The 18503-nt window shown below is 41.9% G+C and overlaps 1 protein-coding gene across 2 annotated transcripts in view; it reads right to left on the reverse strand.

Moving 5' to 3' along the window:
* mgat4c (mgat4 family member C) overlaps positions 1–18503 on the reverse strand; it is an 89813-nt gene that overhangs the window by 56363 nt on the left and 14947 nt on the right. Inside the window, exon 3 of one of the 2 annotated variants that reach the window (XM_086029535.1) lies at positions 102–159. The gene's annotated coding sequence lies outside the window, so the exon portion shown is untranslated. Of the gene's footprint in view, positions 1–97; positions 160–18503 lie in introns of both variants that reach the window. The other variant, XM_086029536.1, reaches the window with a different exon arrangement.

Here is an 18503-nt window from a genome sequence, read left to right on the forward strand (position 1 = left end):
ACTAAATAGAGGTGTAAGGTGTGATCAACGTGAAAACCTGAGCAAGCTGTTGATGGATACGCGGAGGGCCAATAAACGGTCAAAGCGCCACACTTACTTACTTCCACTGCGGGGCCATCACTGAGCTCACACATCAAAGTGGCAGAGGGTCCTTACGGCCTAAAAGGGAAGAAACAAAAGGAACATTAAATGGCTGAACCCACCCCCAACACACACACACCCACACACACACGCACACATATAAGTGCAGTAAAGCTCAAGCTGGAGTCGCGCGAAAGAAAGATGGAGGCATACGAGAGAGCAAGCCACATTGATTTTCCCTCTTGTGAAGTGCCGCTTCATCATTTCTCCAGACACAATCTATCGATCGGCCGCCTTTAGTTTGTTGTTAATTTTGGGGGGCTCCACAAGCCATCGTCCGTAATGACACTTGAACCTTGCCAGTGATGGATGGCAGTGGAGAGAGGGTGACCACGCTCATATATGACCTCTTTTTTTTTTTTCTTTACCTATAAATACAACACGATGCAACTTTATTTATACAGCGCGTTTCGCAACAGCTACAGCTGCAATAAAGCACTTTACACAAAACAACAAATGGCAATAATATAAAAAGTCTAAGCAATAAATAGACAGGAAAACAGCAGAAAACTCGTCGAATCAAAAGCCAAAGAATAGAAATGTGTGTTTCACGCCGTGTCATGTCAAGGTGGCGGCAAAACACTGCTTTTGTCTAAATGACACCCCCTCTCTGAAAAAGCCAGAGTTGGTGCGTATACTCACTTTCGGGTGAGTGTAAGTAAAAAAACAAAGCCTAAGTAGACCCGTTCCTTTTTTCCTCACACACAAAAAAAGAAGTAAAAACACCACGATTTGGCGCGTCTAGCACAAAAAAGCCAATTTGGTGCACCCCTTCCCACCACGCCTATATTTTTAAGAGGTCTACTTAGCACGCCCTCCCGACTGTCCAAAAACGCCCAATTTGGTGCACCCGCTCGCCAAAAGAATCCTGAGTTGGCGTACCGCCTCTTCCATCACAAATAGCACTGAAATCTCTTCATTATGAGCAGCTCCTCTCCATAAAAAAGTTAATTAGGGAGAGTGCATATTAATAAAAATTTGATGCACCCCCTTCTTTTCCTCACATCCAATAAAATGAACAAAAATATTCATTTGGTGGATCACCTCTAAAAAATAAAGCCACAGTTGGTGCACCTACTCATTTGATGATGAGTGCAAGTAAAAAAAATTAAAAAACACAAGTTGGCGCACCGCTTTTCCACCATACACAAAGAAATTGGTGTTGTCATGATTTTGTGCAAATGTTCATGGACAACAGCACTCAGTATGCCATATATTATTCATCGGCAAAAAAAGTGCACACGCAGAGATCAAAAGGTGCGGGTTTTTTTGTTGTTGTTTTTTTTTTTTTCCAAGACACACGATTTGTCACCTTCGCATCGCAGCGGGAACGCAATTTGCACATTTTCGCTGACAATATCTCAAGAATAAACAACGGCTGCCCGCGCCGCTTATTTTCTGCCGTTTTATTTGAAAGAGCAGCATGTGGGCGTGCAACGGCCCGACTGAGTGCAAAATAGAGAGCGAGTGGATGGGTGGTGGTGCGTGGTGAGAGGGGTGCGCGTGCTGGTGATCCTTTGTCAAGTGCTCACTGCCATTTAATGGCCTGTAAAAGGCCCCTTTGCAAGCAGAAAGAACAGGCAATTAGCATAGTGAGTGGATTACAAGATTGCTCTGACTCCGGGATTAATGTGTGCACTTCATCCTCTCTTTGCTTTTACTATTTACTGCGCCACGGGAACTCATTTCTCGCTCTCTGGGATATCTTTTTTTTGTTCCCTATCCTGCTGGTAGCCTTGTTTAAAAAAAACAAAAAAAAAAACAAGTAGACACTTTATTAGGAACACCTGGTCAATGTGACACAATGTGATGAACCCCGGTGCACCCCTATCCAGTCTAGATTGGTGCAAGTCAACACTGCTGTGCAACAAAAAAAGACAAATGGAACCCTGGTTCACATCTAACAAGTGATCCCTGGTGCGCATTTAACAAGTGAATATTGCACGTACCAAAAAACTTAACTCTGGTGCTAGCGCTAGTGTGCTACAAAAAAAAACGATCCCAGCTCAAATTTGCTCAGTTGGTGAAATGAGGAACTCAGGTGCACACCAAATGACTGAACCCTGGCGCAAGTTAGCCCTAATACGCACCAAAAACTGAATCCTGTTACTAAAGATCAGGGCGCACGGCGCAGGTGAATCCTGGTGCAAGTAATCCCTGATGCACACCGAAAAGAGAATCCTGGCGCGCACCAAACAACGGTACAACTTCATCCAACAAATTAGCAAAGCATGTTTAACTTGATTATTTATTTGTTCAACAGGGGACAATGCACAATAGGAAGTGTTGACTCCACGTAAGCGCAAACGGGAAAAATACGTGAAATAACGCTAACATTTCAAGTAGACGGAAAAATGTTTTGTTGAAGTCGCTACGGCTTTTTCTTCTACTACTATTTGAGGTATATTTGGTCAATCTGCACTAACCCTAACCCTAAAACAATTTGCTAAAACAATTCATTTTTAGTATCCATGAAAACATCATAACTTTAATCCGAATTCTGTTTGGATTCAAGAAATGTTGTCCATGTAAACATAGCCACTGATGCACGCCCAACAACTGAACCACATTAAAGTTCGGATTGAACGACTGGACACCAGGAAGAACCAAACATGCAAACCCGAGTGTGCGCCACTCAAGTCTACCTCAGCAAGCAAGTGGTGCGCTGCTAAACAAACAAACCCTTGTTGCGCAACAAACAACTAAACCATGTCGGCCAGCGCAAAAAAAAATGAATTTAAGTCTTCAATGATACGAGGCGCGCCACTCGTCATTATTCTACGAGCGAACTTGCGGGCCGCGCTTCCACTTCGCCAGCAACTTGGCCTGCATCGTGTATCTCGGCCATCATTCCTGTTCCGCCGCACGATATCATCTTTAATCCGCGGCCCGCCTGCCTGCCTGCCACCTCCCTCCAGATTCTTCTTAGCCGCAGCCTCGGGCGGCCACAACTCATCACGCTGAGCCAAGAGTCTCCAAACAAAACAAATACGCACGCCCTCTACCCTGAATACGATTGAAGTTGAAAAAGCCTGATTTGGAGCACCCCCTCTACCTCCACACATATGAAGTCTGAAAATGTCTACATGGATCCAAACAGAAAACAAAAAGGGGGGGGGGGAGCCTCAGTTGGTGCAATTCTCCCCACAAAGACGTTAAAGTCCTTGGAAAGTGAAATCGTAGATTCGTTTCTGAATGAAGTACATTATGCATGTTTGAAGATTGTACTGCTCATTATACACAAAAATGAAAGAAAAAAAAAAAAAGGTCCACGTTGACAAAAAAAAAAAAAAAGAGAATTTGCATGTAGCCTTTCCTTGCACACGTAGCCAAAAAAAGGTCGGACTTTTCACACCCTTCTCCACTGCCCACAAGGGAAATAACAAGTTCTATTTGGTGTACCACCTTGCCAAGAAAGCTTTAGTTGGTGCAAAAAAATACAAATATATATAGTACTCATTTTCACTGTGGAGGAGGTGCGAAAACGGCACAGTGATCACATTCGCAGCATGCGCGCGTGTGTGTGTTTGCAGATCAATAATGTCACATTCCAGCCAAGACCACCACAAAAACAATCACGCTCAATGTTTTCACTCCATCAAGATAACCTGGTGAGTCAGTGCTTTTGAGGACCTTAAGAAAAAAAAAGAAAAAAAAAATTGGTTGGCTTGCCCCTCTGAAAAATAAAAGCCAGAGTTGGCATCCACCCGCTCACACCAACGCAAACAAAATGATAAATTAAAAGCTTCAACATCAGCATGCCTTCTCCCTGCATCTTTTCTCCCCAGAATGCATTAAACATCGGCAAAAGCTTGAATTGGTGCACCCTCCTACCCAAAACACACACACACACACACACACAAAAAGCCTGAGTTGGCGCACACCCCCCCTCACAAAAAAAAAAAAAATGGCATCACCCATTGTCCCCAGCACAGACAAATAGTAAAATGAATAAATAAATAAATACATAAAAACTGAGTTGGAGCACCGCCGCACCCCTCAGCAAAAAAAGCTTGATTTGGCGCACCGTCTCTCAACCACACACAAAATGCACCCGTTCACCCTCGCACATATATAACGTAAAGAAAAACAACGTCTGACAGCCTGTAACTAAAAACGTCAAATGAAAAGCCTGAATGGGTGTAGCCCCTCCCCCTGAACACAAATACAAAAATTCTTTGATGCACCCACTCCAAAAGCAATGTGAGGTGGTACACCCTCTCCAGCCGCACACAAATACTTTTTTTTAAAAAGTGTACATTAGCACACCCCTTCTACCCTGTAAGAAAAAAGTAAAATGAAAAACCTGACTTGATGCACCCCAAGTTGCCTGCACACAACTAGTTGGTGCACCCCTCCTGCTCCCTGTGGACAAAATAGTCCAAAAATGTGATTTGGTGATGCCCCTCCCCCCAAAAAACATGTTGGCCCACTCCACTGACAACAAAAAATATCAAGAGACTTGGCGCACCCTCTCTCAAACACACACAAATACACGTTGAAAAAAAAAACGTGTTAGTTTGCGCACCTCATCTACCTGTACACAAGAAGTCAAATAAAAAACCCGACTTGGCACATTCCTTCATCCTCCCTCGCGCAAAATTCAATGCAAAGTATAGCCGTGATGTGTTTTTAAGCACGTCCATCCAATAAGCCCGGATCATGTTTCACCAGATTGCTGACAACAACAAACCGCGCCATCGGTAAGTTTAAACGCTGATGTCGCTCATTTTATTTTGTTATCCGCGCGTCGGCATATGAAGCATCGCCGCCGATTCAGACACGGCTGAACGCACACCTCTTGACCCAACCCAACTGCACAACGCATCTGCGCAACACTTGGTCGCTTTGCTTTAATAGCGCTAACGTGCCATCTGCCCGCCAGGGTGACTCCTCATTAAAGATGGAGGACGTGAATGACAAAGTAGACCATCTGACTAATTGGGATTATTATGCAGCGGGTGTCAAAAATCAACAGGCGCACCTTTGTCTGTTTATTGGGTCTCTTCATGATGTACGCACTCAGCTTATTAGCAGTGATCAGCACACTAATGCACGTCATGACATTCTTTGTATGTTAACCAATTGATATTTTATTCATGCGCTGCTTTCAAACCTCAAGCCCAGGCTTGAAATCCTGCAGTGACACCCTAATGTAAAAAACAACAACAAAAAAAAAATATTAAATCAAGATTTAAACCGGAATTCGAAACTCTAAACATGCCTTGAAAGCTTCATTTGAAATCCTCACCATACACTCGGTAGACTATTCAACTACTTTACAAATGTATCTGATCATCAATCATCTATCCAGATGGTTTTATTTTGTGCAGCCACTTGACAAAATAAAATTGAGTAAATTCAACACACCATTTTTTTTCTGTGTACTTTGAAGTCCTAACTATGTCTTGAAACCCTAATTTGAAATCCAAACACTTGTTTGAAACCCTAACCTTAAATCCAAAACCTCCTACCGACTTCCTGAGTAGTTTTGTACAAAACAACCAAAAAAAGGGCTGTTTTCTTACAAAACGATGCAAGAATGTGGGTCAAATTGACCCAAATAGTGGCTCGGTAAATTTCTGACCCAAAATTGTCTTATTTTTAACCCAACTATTTTTAGAGTGTAACAACATGGTGTATGTGGGCACCAGGTAGACCCCAAGGACCACATGAGTTCTGTAAATAGCCCTCAATGGTGGGACTTTTTTTTTTTTCTAGGAATGTTGTGATAATTTGAGTTTGTTTTTTTTCCAGATCCCACACTGTGCCCCCACCCACCTAAAGGAGCACAGTTTAGGAGTTGCCTTTCCACCCTCCCACCTCTATCTATTTGTTATCTTTTTTGAATCTAAAAATTGAGGCTCAGTCTGGCGACTCACTAGCCTTCCCATTTTGTCTCCCCCTGTTGCTGTTATTGTCTCGTGTGTTCTTGGACGCGTTGAAACTGTTAAATGAATTTTATCGCTCTGTATCTGCAACGTGTTCAATGACAACAACATCTGATGTCCATTTTCTTTAGTAATCACACCCAAGGGTAATTTTAGCTAATTTGTTATTTCAGAAGTGCGTATCAAACTGTAAAGCCTTGGCATTAATCGGTACCCAAGAAGTAACTCCCAGTTTCAAGCAATTGATCACATTTTGCCTATTGTGGTTAGTAGATCAGCTTCACGTTTGCACCCATTTTTGCATGCACAAACTTTTTTGTAAACCAGCCCCTGAGTGTTCGGTATTAGTTTGCTTGTGACTTTCAAAGACGTCCTGAAGACCCCAAAGAACCTCCAAACTGTGTGTCGTGTTTGTGTGTGGACCCTAATTACAAGTTAAGTGCGTTGCAGCAGAGAAGTCTCATCAGTGACCCTCGCAAGTAAAAAGGTGAGCCCAATAAAAGGCAATTTACTGCTTGGCTGCTCCTGCAACTAAATACACCATATGGACAAAAGGCTCCTCTTAATCAATTAATTCATCAATGGAGAGTTGGAGCAGAGCCTGAGTTGTGCCTGAGTGTTAATTCTTCACCTTAACAAGACGTTTTTAGAAACACACTTTTGGAAAGGTCCACTGCTCTAGAGCTCACGGGACAAGTGGCCATGCCGACTGGAGTTGTGAGCCGGCCGAGGTTGGCTTCAGGCTGGGCAGGGACATTGACCAGGCCCTTCCACCTTCTGGTTGTTTTTCCTCTTCAGGTATTCTTTCAAATGTGAATTTAAAGAATCTGAAATCATAATCCGTTCTACAAATCCTACCAGTGATTTAAAACTCTAAACTGTTGCTGGAAACCCTAATCCCTTGTTTGAAATCCAAACACATGCTTGAAATCTAAATTTGAAACCAACGCTGTCTTGAAAGTTCAACTTCAAACCCTATCGCTGCTTCGAAACCCTAATTTGAAACATTATGCTTGTTTGAAATCCTAACCCTGGCTTCAAACTGTAGTTTGAAACACCGGCTTGAAACCCTAACCCTGGATTGAAACCAACATTTGAAACCTTAACTTTAAACACTAACTCGTAGGGTTAGGGTTAACCCTCAAACCCTAATTCGACACCTTAAATATTGTTTAAAACCCTAACCCTGGCTTCAAATTGTAATTTGAAACCCTAACTGCAACATGAAACCCCCATTTGAAACCAACCCTATTTTGAAACCCCATTTTGAAGCCCTTATTTGAAGCCTTAATTTGAAACCCCAACTTGGAACAGTAATCCTGATTTAAAACCTTCATTTGAAAAATGTACCCCTTGTGTGAAACCCCAACCCTGTCTTCAAACAGTTAGTGTGTTAAGATAGGGTTTAAAATTAAGGTTTGAAGATCGGATTGGGGCTTCAAATGGGGGTTTTTAGACAGTGTAAGGAATTCAAGCCGAGGTTAAGGTTCCAAACTGGTGTTAGGGATATTTGAAACACTAACCCTGTCTTGCAACCTTAATCCGTAACCTAATATCGCTTTTCGTTCTCCATCATGTTTCATTCCGGTTATTTTATTGAACGTCTTTTTGTATTTGTGTGACAGCAACTAACGTTGAAATGTTCTTGATGAACAGAGGGCAAGCCAACTTTGGCAAAGAAAGTTTGTGTGTTTCTTTGGCCGCGCTGCGTTTCCGTGTCCCCGGAGCGGGGCCGTGCTTTGCCGCACTCTGTGAAATGAGCTTACAATTCCATTACACGCTGGCCCAGGCCCGGACAAGAGCTCACTCTTGTTTCCATCAGCCCACAGGTGGACTCCGGGGGCCGACCGACGCAGCCCGCTGAGCCGTGAGGAAACACGGCCGACGCCCGCTGAACAGGAAGCAACTCCGATTCAATAAGCGTCGACTTTTATTTTGAAACTACGCGAGCGTTGCTTTGGAGATAAAAGGAGACGCATTTGCTCCGGCCTCGGTGAGGCTTCCATGCCGCGGTGAACCCAGCGGGGGGGACGGGGTGCTAGTGGTAGTTTGTCGAAGTTGGTAGTCGGAAATGCTGACGGGAATTCGTTTAAAATGATAGTCGGACCGGCCTATAGGCGATTACTATTTGGTCCGGCCGGACAAAATGGCAGATGGCGGAAGGGTACCCCGACTGTAGACGGAAGGCAATAAACGGACCGCGAAGTTATAGTGGGATGCCCAGCTCTGCGTATATACACACACACATATATATATATATATATATATATATATATATATATATATATATAATTTTCTTTTAATGTTTTTGTATTTTTGTCTAATATTTATTTTTGTTATTTTTGTTTCTAATACTTTGTATGATATGTAATATTTGCAAAATTTTCATCATTCTTTTTGTAGTTTTCATGTGATTCTTTGTATTGTTTTTTTTTGTGATGTCAAATAAGTGTGGAGGTTTGTGTGTGTGTGTGTGTGTGCGCGCGCACGTGCGTGCGTGTATTTTATGGCATCCATTTAAAGATTTAAGCATTGGGGAGCCAGGGGGCCCACTGCAATAATAATAAAACCAGGGATGACCACCATAGATCATTGTGATTGTGACATATTTCAACCAGTTCATGGTTTCTTTAGACATTTGAAGGCAGTATGATGAGTCCATACTGATAATTGACAGCGTTGGCCACAGGGGGCAACGAAAAGCCCCCTTTTCGCCAATAATGTTTGTTTTGGCTCCTCAGGGTTTCCCGTCTCCGGTGATTGAAGGCGGGCTTGTTTTTCGAGCGCTCCTTTCGGCGCTCTGCCTTCGCTAACTCGTTTTGTTGTGTGAGCGTGCGTCCCGTCGGCCTAATTGTGCGTGGCATATTTACGGGGGGCCGTCGACGGTGAAGGGTGATGAAGCCGGCGCCGTAACTAAAATATACGGCGAGCCGCAGAGCGACACAGAGATTTACGGCCGGGGATGACGGGGAGATTGCAGCAATATTAAAAGGACACGTCACAATGCCGGCAACCAATCGGCTTCGAGGGGTTGTGATTCAATTGTCATTTTTATTTGGTATTTTTGTCTATTTTGTATCTTTTGGATATGTTTTTTTTTTTTGTATTTTTCAAAAAATGTATATACAGTCCAACTTGACAACCACCATGTGTACCATGGCTTTGGGCCGGTGTGGTTGCTTTAGAACGCCTCGTTGTCCGCTGTGAGTGAGCACGCATCAAGAGTGAGGACGGGCGCTGTGTGAAGCAGGGCTTCAGGCTGGCGTGGCCAGTTTAGAGCGCCTTGTTGTTGGCTGTAAGTGCATGCATATCACGGAGAGAAGGAAAGAAATTGAGGGTGGAAAAAAAAAGAGTGCCTTGTCGCAGCGTGGATATATTCCAGCCACTTGAGGCTTTTAGTGTAAGTGTTTGAGAGCTGTGGGAGCAGTTTTTGAAGCCTTGTATTTGGCGATTTTTTTTAAGAATACAAATTTGGCAGACTCTTTAATTTAGTGTGTCAAATTTGCAAGACATTTATTTCCAATTTACCGGCACTTTTGTGCAGTGTTGGTACTTTTGCCACCTATGACTAGTAAACTTGTTTACAGTCTGAGCAGTACAAATTTGCCATCTGAACGTGTCAATCATCGGCAGCAGCAGGGTAATAGACATGATTTTTATTTTTTGCACATAATGTGTTTTTTTTTTTTCCCCCTTCCTGTTGTGGCTGCGGTTCATCAAGGAGACAAGCTGTTAAATATTCATGAGGCGTGTTGTGTTTCTTAAAATAAGGCTCATTAGCGCTCCCGGCCTCTTTTCAAGTTTCCGCCTTTCTCGTGTCACTCTCCAAAGAGCAACACTACAGCTTGTTATGCGTCTTGGCACTCAAAGTGGGTTAAGACCATCGCAGTGCATTCGTACGGACACCAATGTAGAAATTCCGCTTTGAGAAAATTTGAGTATGAACGCAGGGAAACGACGGCGTCATAAGTCCGTGATTGGGTTTTGATGGCTTGGCGCACATGAACGCCAGCTGGGTGGAAAAAAAAAAGGACTCGCCAAAAAAAAAAAAAAAAAAAAAAAGAAAGAAAGAAATTTTAGGGGGTCATTGTAATTGTTGCAACCAGGCACAAAAGGTCAAAAAAATTTGGCCTTGACTCACAGCATTGTGTTGAACGTGAGAGAGCTTGATTGCAGTGCGTTCGTGTGCTCAGCGTGATGCTGCGCTGAATTATAAAATTAAATAAAATTAAGACAAATGATAGGATCACGTACAAATAAACATGTTCATAAATGTTTTTTTTAAAGAATAAATCCCAAAAAAGAAAAAGAAAAGTTGCTAAAAAAATCAACGTTAAAACGAACTAAAGATTCAAAACGAGAATGAAAATACAATAAATAAATAATTACACGCATACAAAATCAAAATACCAACAAGTAATGAAACAAAAATGCAAAATAATCATGAAAATTTTGACACGTGATTTAAAAAAACTTAAATTCCATTGTAAGAAAATAACAAAATACTCCAAATAAAAAATGAAGGATTACAACAATACAAAATAAAAATACTGCCAAATAGTAAACATAAAAATAAGACTACTGTATCCATCCATCCATTCTCTGTACCACTCTGTCTTTTCATTATAACACCTGAAAATGAAATTGAATAATTTGACATAATGAACAACAGCAACACCATAACAATCATCAGTGACAAGACAAAGACACTCCACTATATTAATATACACTGAAGGGACAACGCACTAGGTGCACCTTATGCAAAACGTAACACAGATTTAACACGAGAGTTTTGCCTTTCAAAGATAATGACGCTCTCTCTTGACAGGCTTTCATTTAACAGAAGGATTATGAATGACCTCTTCTCTGACGGCGTCAATCAAGCAACACACTATCCAGGGCAAAGTAGTGCCACTTTTTTTTTTTTTTTTTTTTTTTTTTTACAGCCACAAAAGGGGTTTCTTAACAGCCGATAATTGATTTTGCAGTGAGATGTGGTCTATGAGGAGAGAACAGATGAGTCAATTACACCCAGACACCTCGTCGCACCTCTCTCTACGCTCAATAGAGGACATGGCATCCATGTCGAGGGGAAAAGAAACAGTTTTATGCTCTCAAAATTGACACTTTACACGTTTCACAAAAAAGTCAGACGGCTTCCACGGACACGCTTTTGTTTCCAGGCAACGCCCGGAGCACCCTCCAGTGTCCAATAGCAAAAAAATATGTACATATAAACAAGTCCTTGAGTAAGTAATTCAATTGCCCAACAACATCCCTATAACTGAAACAATAATACATGTGTTTAGACATTTTGACTTTTGCAATCCGCATTTGTTCTTCGGATGGTAAAAGGCTGTTTCGGTGATTGATTTGATACGACTGCTGAAAGTCAGATCCGATTCTAACAGCACCCCAAGATTTTGGAATTTGTTTTTTTAAGAGACAGTGACTCCATGTTTACTAACAGCAATGCTCTTTTTTCTTTATTGGCAAAAACAATTAGCTCAATTTTGTTTTGGTTCATTTATTATAGTTTGGTTCACCCACTTGTGAATCTGCTTTAGACAGTGACACAAGACGCTAATTGAACTTCTGTCATTTGGTGATATTGATACGTATAGCTGTGTGCCATCTACGTCAACATGATAGCCAACTTTGGTGTTCTGAAGCACAACTAACACTTGAAAAAATAATAAACAAAGGAACCTATGAAACCCGCTCTAAAAAGTCCTTCAAATGAACTGAATTAAACAGTAACACTAACTCCTTTTACAATACAATATAATGCAATTCAATCCAATGTACATTTTTGTAGCCAAAAGAAATGCTACCAAAGAGCCTTGAAAGAAAATCCTATGAAAAAAAAACAAAGCTAAGAAATGTATGTAATTGCTTGGTTGCACATTCCGTCCTTCGTTTTCCCACCAAGGCAGATCAAAAACAACAAAGTAGGACTTCTTATCAAAGCAGGCTGGTTTTATCTCATTACCGCAGATGCAGTAGGGAGGCTGGTGGGGGTTTGTATGGGGGTGGGCTAGTAGCGGGGAGGTGTTGCTTCCAGTTCCAAAGGGAAATGAAACAGTTTTGCCCATATTTGCTTTGTTATTTAGCTGGAAGAGCTAAAATTAATGACTCGCACTCTATTCATTACCGTCGCCGTAAACACATTATTCCAATGAATCGTCTCCGAGCACACCTGGCCTTATCTCCACTGGCGAAGGAAGCAGGCGGGCGGGCGGGCTGGGCCGGCTTGCTCTCATCCTGCCAACGTGCTGCAGGCGTATTAAAGAAAAGGCGGCGCAGCGTTGATGGGATGCGCTACCTGCCGCCTCGTCGGGGCCCCCGCAGCTGCCTCCCAGGAAGCCGTAATGCATCAGATCTGTCAGTGTCAATTTCCCGCCTAATCTCGCCGCCGCCGCCGAGGCCGCGTTCGCTCGCCAACACACAACACGAAGCAGCGGGAATTTCACCTGCGATAAGACAATCAGCAATCAGCGCACGTTCCTTGCCGACGTCCAGGTGGTGCGACAGCGCCACGCGGGCAAGGTCGAGGCGAGCGGCTGCCTCCCGATGATTCCGAGATACTGCTCGTGTTGCTCGCGCAGGACGATTCAAATCTATTGATGAATCTAAAAAACGTTATCTAGAAATGTAAACCAAGCAAAAATATACGTATATCCCGTTATATCTTTATTTTTATCCGAATACTTGATGATTTGATCGAATTTTCAGTCGGGTATCCGAATACCAAAATATTCAACAGTTGCAGGCGTGGATACGAAACAATGCAATACGATACGATAAAATACCATTCGAAATCAAATGCTATACTTTCATTCCTATTACAATGTGATTCGATGCGATTCAATCCGATACAATGCAGCATAATTCTGTACGATCCATGATACAATACAGTATGAGACGGTTTACTCCACTTGCTGTGTGATGTTAAATAATTCAATCAATTAATAATCAATCAATAATTCAATAAATACAATACGATGCAATATGGTAAACTATAAGACGCGAAACAATATGATGATGTGATTCAATCCATTTTCCAGAGGTGGGCATTCCATCAGAGCGACGGACCGGTTCCGTCAGTCCACCACTGATGGACGCCTGTTTTGCTGACGAGTGATGACTGACGCGATATCATTTAACATACACTGACTGACAAATGACGGAAGCGGGGTTTCATACGTCAGTGTAATCGTCACTGAGCGCGTCTGTCAGTGACGGTCCATCAGTCCGTCACTGGCGGACACCCGTTTTTTCCGATGTTGTTTGAGGGGACCGACTGACAGACCAACGGACCTTTTAACCGTCTAACTGACAGACTTAAATGACGGACTGACTGACGTATTGACGGACTGACGTTTCAGTCCGTCACGAAAAACGACGGACTGACGAATGACGGACGGGAACCAGCAAAATTTGGTAAAATGTCCGCCCCTGCCATTACAATATGATGCGATATGATGGTGTATGATTACAATATGACATGATGCATATTGAGAAGAATACAATTCACTCCAGTTATGAAATGACAATTATGATGCGGAAAGATTCGCTCCAACTACGATACGATGCAGAATACAACACAAAATGATTTATTCCAGTTACGATATGATTCACTCCAGTGAAATATGTATATTAGAGGTGCAACGATTAATCGATTAAATCAACAATTAATGTAGTATCAAATCAATCGATAATTATGTTTGAGATTAATTTTGATACGATTCCAATTACAAAAAATATTCCAGTTACGATGCAATACGATACAATTCCAATGAAATATGATTCCGTGTATTCTAATCCATTATGATTCATTCCAAATACAATGAAATGCGTTCTGATACGTTGTGATCCCATATGAGACAATTCACGCCTATTACGACGTGCTATGTCAGCATACGATTCACGCCCAATCCAATTAGTGACAGTAAATCTAGCATATTACAGCTTCATTTGACCAAAAACGCCATCAAAATGGAATAAAGTGCTATAATTTTCAGAATTTATGTCACGCACGTGATGACTGTTCAAATACGTGACATCCATCACGCTGACGACAGGCCACATTTTCCGAAGTCCACTTTTATCTGCGTCATCATCCTTAACGGACCCATTCCAAACCTGAAGCAGAATATATAACAGTGTACACATTTATGTCCCGTCTTGGAATGATTGCATTCAGAAGTACTCCAAGGCGTAGTAAAATGTGGAACCCTCCCGCTGCCTCTCACTATGACATCAATTATTATAAATTATGATACGGCGCAACGTGATGTGATACGATATGATTTACTTCAATGACATTGCAATATGATTCAATCCAATTACACTGGAATATGATACAAGGTGATACTATACGATCATGATGATATGATGGTGACAACACAATACGGTATGATATATAAAATATAATATAATCTGGTATGATACGATTCGCTCCAATTGATGATGCATTGTGATATGATTCCATCCAACTATAATATAATGTGATGCAATACAATGCAATACGATACGATAAAATATCATACAATATAATATGCTACCCATTCATTCCTATTACAATGTGATGTGATTATGGTTCAATCCGATACAATGCAACATGAATCTGTGTGATTCAATTCAATTACATTACAATCGAGTATATTACACAAAACGATATGTTTCAACACGATGCAATACGACATTATGTGATTCAATACGATACGATTCACTCCACCTGCTGAGATGCAGCATGATCCAATCGAAAGTGTAATACAATATGTTGCAATATGATCAACTATAAAACACGATACAATACGCTCGCACTCATTCCTACTGAGATGTAATGTGATTCTATCCACTTAATTACGATACCATACAATACGATATGATACAATATGGTGCTTTACAACTCAACATACAGTACTTGTAATATGATACGATATGATACATTGATACATATTGAGAAGAGTGCAATGCACTCCCGTTGTGAAACGACAATAATGATGCGGAACGATTCACTCCAACTATGATATGATGCAGGGTACAATAGAATACGATTCATTCCAGTTATGATACGATTCGCTCCAGTGCAATATGAATATGAAGCATTATGATGCAATACCATACAACTGACTCCAGTTATGAAGTGATAAAATTTATATCAGTTGTATTACGATACAGTCCAAGTAATAAGACACTATACAATGACAAAATCAGAGCTGGGCATCATCCCTCCGTCCCGGAATTTCCATCCTGCATACTTAATCGACCCACGTGGTCCCTCGTCGACGACAGCCAATCGGAGTCGAGAACGTAATGTTCACGTCACGCGCAGGCGCCGCACGAGCAGACACGCTGCCAAACGAGGAAAAAATATCGAACAAAAACAACTGGCACACACACACACACGACAGGCGCAGCATGGTAGTTGGTGAAATAAAAAGAATATGAAGCACGTGTCATTACGTCTGTAGGTACACAACACTCTTTTATTTATTTTTTTTTCCTTACTCGACCGTGTGTCAGGAGTGCGGCGCCCTAGTGTGACGTGATATCGGTTAAATCCGTTCTCGACGCCGGTTGCCTGACTCCGACCGACTGGGACCACGTGGGTCGATCAAATGTGCAGGACGGCAACTCGGGGACGGAGGGACGATGCCCAGCTCTGGACAAAATGTCATACGATTTACTCCAGTTATGATATCTTAGCATACAATTCCAATTACGATATGATACGATGTGATATGATGCAATGAGATACAATTCACCTGAATTATGATCATTTGCGCTTGCGACACATTCAATTACGATATGGTCGTATCATACAATATGATACAATACAATACGATTCATTCCACTTGCGATGCGGCACAATCCACAACAATTACGATACGATACCATGAAATAAGATCGTTTACACTTCGTGCCAATTGACTGATACGATGTAACTAGCTTCAATTATGATTCAAAACCATGTGATTCATTCATTCCAACCATGATATGATGCGACATTTACAATACAATACAATAGAGCAGGATGATACGTCATGCCGACAGCCAGCCCGATGTCCACCGTCGTCGTCCTTTATGGCCCCATTCTGAACCTGAGGTGGAATAAATAACAGCGTACACATTTATGTCACGTCCTGGAATTAATGTGAGCGGAAGCAACTTCAAGAAGTCGTAAAAATGTCGTAATCTCCCGCCGTTGTCTTTAAGTGGCGAGCTAACGAGCGTTGCGCACGGCGTGAGACATCATGCCTCATTCAAAGTTGTCAGGGGAGGAATTACCATATTGCACGGCAGCTATGACTTGAAGCCAGAGAACAGATGTTGAATTCAAAGAGCTCGGAAAAAAAGAGGGGGAAAAAGCAGCTTTTCACTCGCGATCTCAGCGGGCTCCTTGGAGACAAACCGCTAAAAAGGTAAAGAGGAGCATTCTGCACATTTGAGGAAATCTTTTATGATCTGTTGGGGTGAAAAATAGGAATAAATCTATAAAAAAAAAAAAAAAATGTGCCCACATTTTGGTAAAAGGACTAAAAGCATTTTGCTTTTTTTTCCTCAGAAAACCTTACTTTTTCTTTGCCTGTTGCGAAACAAAAAAAAACCCCACTAAATTTCTTTGTCTTTTTCCACTCACCTAAAATGAATACCACTGAGATTGTACAATTCAGAATTCTCCCAAAAATGGCGGTGGAAAAGCATCGATCAAAGCACGTTTAACTTTTTTTTTGTGTTGCAACATCACTGTAAATTTGTCTTCAATTAATATTTTCCAAAAGGCCAATTTAGATTCAATTTCTAATCTGGTGCGCATCAAAATTGTCTCTGATGTTTACAAAATATTCACTGAACACTAAATCTTTTATGTACAAAAGACATCTGAAGGCTAAATTGTCTTTGATGTTTAAAATATTGTTTATTCACGACTCGATCATTTTTAATTGTTAGTTTTTACACACAGTGCATGTTAGGTCCAACTGAATGCAAACTAGTCTTTATTGTTACAAAAGCACAGATGTTGGATTTATTGAAGACACAAAATTCTCTTTGGTGTTTACAAAGCATATATGTAAGCGTCATTCTTGTCTTTGATGGTTACAAAAGGTGAATTAATTAAACTGTTTTTGATGTCTTTGTTTCATATCAAAGAAGATCTCTGCCTATAATAACATTTCAAAACAACAATATCACACACAAACAAAAAGAAACATGATTCATAATGGATAGGCTGTCATAGTTTCACACTTGAAGCCAAACATGAATGTTTTTCTCTGTTAAAGTGTTCATCTGCCAGTTAGCTTTCAGTGTGTATTCGCTGCTACACAATCAACTTGTTCAATGTTCAAATTGGATTAAAGGCCCTGATAGACCAAACCGACGTCGGCGGTCGTGAAGCGCCGTGGCGTCTGAATGCGCCGTCTTGTCTGGTGCAGTGGCCACCGTCGTAGTGTCGTAACCCGTCTGTGAGCATCTTGGGGGCGTTTATGCACGTTGAATCGGCGTCGCCAGTCGTGACATGTGGTCACTCCGATTGGCTGTTAGCTAGCAAATCAGCGCGCGGAGCACCAACGGGAAGTGACAAATGCGGAAAAACGGTGAGCGCGCCTCCGCTGCCTTAATCTTCTTACAAGTACAAGAGCGAGGGTTGACGATGTAAGTATTTCACAATTCAAGAACGGGCTGGTTTACTTCGCATGGGAGTTCATCGCGAGCCAAGAATATAGCTGAATGTTTATGTTTTTATAATCCGCCCCCGGCCAACAGTTGGGTTGGATTTTTCTAACAATGAGAAATAGTGACTAGCGCCGCCGATGGTATGGAAGGGTATTACATCTTATAGAATGCGCAGAAGGTACTTTAATGGTCAGCGTCGCTGTCTGTCGTTGCGGTGTGTTTTGCCAGCGTGACGTGCCGACAGCCGGTCGGACGCTACAGGGGGTAAGCGCCTGTCACTGTCGGCCAGTGTCTTTTTGGTCTATTGTTCCCAGCTCGCTGCGCACACCGGCTGGAAATTAGCATCACAAAGAGCAAAACATTAGCACCGCACGCCTCCCGCTCCAGCTCACTTCCTGTATGGTCTTGACTGAAGGCAATGCGACGCGACCTTCAAAATCTGCGGGATGTTCATTAGCATTGGATGGCAGACATTTACATTGCACTAAGCAGTGCTCTAGTGGTTAGCATGTCTGACTCACAGTTCCGAGTTTTGGGTTCGAATCTCGACTCCTGCATTGCTGTGTGAAGTTTGCGTCTGATTTCCCCCGACATTCCAAAAAACAAGCATGTTAGGTTTATGAAAGACTCTGAATTGCTCATAGGTGTGATTGTGACTCCTGCTGACTAGCGAACAGTCGTTTGTTTGGCTACACGTGCCTTAACATCGACTGGTGACCGGTAAAGCTGAAGAAATCACTCGCTTCTCAAAAGTTACTTCACAATGGTAAAACATATACGCAAAAA

The sequence above is a fragment of the Filicampus tigris genome, chromosome 4 (assembly GCF_054856515.1).
Source record: "Filicampus tigris isolate MCC_2025a chromosome 4, RoL_Ftig_1.0, whole genome shotgun sequence".
Lineage (NCBI taxonomy): Eukaryota > Metazoa > Chordata > Actinopteri > Syngnathiformes > Syngnathidae > Filicampus > Filicampus tigris.